The following is a 1250-nucleotide window of genomic DNA, read 5'->3' on the forward strand; positions in this document are numbered from 1 at the left end:
TAACTAGTAAATATCAGCATCAGGATTCCAACCAGGGTCTGACTCAGGAGAGAAGCTCTGTTTAATACCCGACAGGGCACCTGCCAGTCTGAGCCTACCTTTCTACCCAGTTTGTAAACAAAGAAAAAGCCATGGGGTCCTTGGTTCCTCCTCCCAAGAGGTCGAGGCCTGAACCTTTCCATATCTCCTTCCCCTTCTCATTGGCCCTTTCCCATCCTGAGGTCCCTGGAGTCTAAGCAGAGGTAATAAAGCTAGAGAGTAAGCTGGGGCTCTATTTCTTCCCATCTCCTCAGATTCACTGGTTGTTTTGGCTTCCTTGGGTAAGTCTTCACTTGACATCCCCAGCTCGGTTTGGGTGGCTATATGGAGGGCAGGAGTTTTTTCCTATGAGACTTACAGGATGGAGGGGTTGGTATTCAGGGGATGGGAGGCTAGAGGCAGCAAACCCTGCTTAGTAGGAAAAAGAGCTTGGATTTGGGGTCAAGAGATGTGGGATCATTTGAGGCTCCGATGATTAGGAGGCGCATGACCCTGGGCAAACAGCTTCTACTTTTCTGAGCCCCATCTGCAAAATGGGAATAGTCCATTGCTAAACCCCCAAGTTTTACAGAGACACTGAGGTTCAGACAAGTGAAGTGACTTCGGAGCCTAAGGTCACACAGCTAATTAGCAATAGATCTGGGTTTAGGAGAAAAGGGGAGGTTTAGGGGTGATGGGGGTGAGGAAATGAAGAAGAGGGAGCCAGGTAGGCACAAGTTGGAAATAGGAGGGACCATTTGGGGATTGTCAGTCTAGGGGGGAACTCTCCCCCTTGTAACCCCAGAGAGCCCTCCCATTCTAGCTCATCGACTCAGCTTCTTTGGGGAAATCAAATCACCTCAGTTCCTGTTTGGTTACCACCCTAACCTCTCCAGAGGGGAAGTGATTTTCAAACCTGAGCCATGGCAACTAGACATACCCTTTGCTTTCTCCTTCCCCTGGGGTTTGCTTTGATTCTACCCTGGCCCAAGGTGATGGAATCAGGAGCCTCGCCTCCAGGCTTCTCCTGGAGAGGCCATTCCCCATCTTGGAAATGACCTTCCCCTGGAGACCTTACCTAGTACTTTGCTTTGCAACTCTCTGATGTGCTTATGTATAACACTGTATAGTCTAGTTATCTGTTTGGGTCATAGGCTCTTGCTAGGTCATGGGGCACAATGGAGGGGGAAGCATCTCAGGAAAAGGTGAGGGACTCTGTCTTACCTCCCCAT

This window comes from Vombatus ursinus, unplaced genomic scaffold, assembly GCF_900497805.2.
Source record: "Vombatus ursinus unplaced genomic scaffold, bare-nosed wombat genome assembly UNPS02014798.1, whole genome shotgun sequence".
Lineage (NCBI taxonomy): Eukaryota > Metazoa > Chordata > Mammalia > Diprotodontia > Vombatidae > Vombatus > Vombatus ursinus.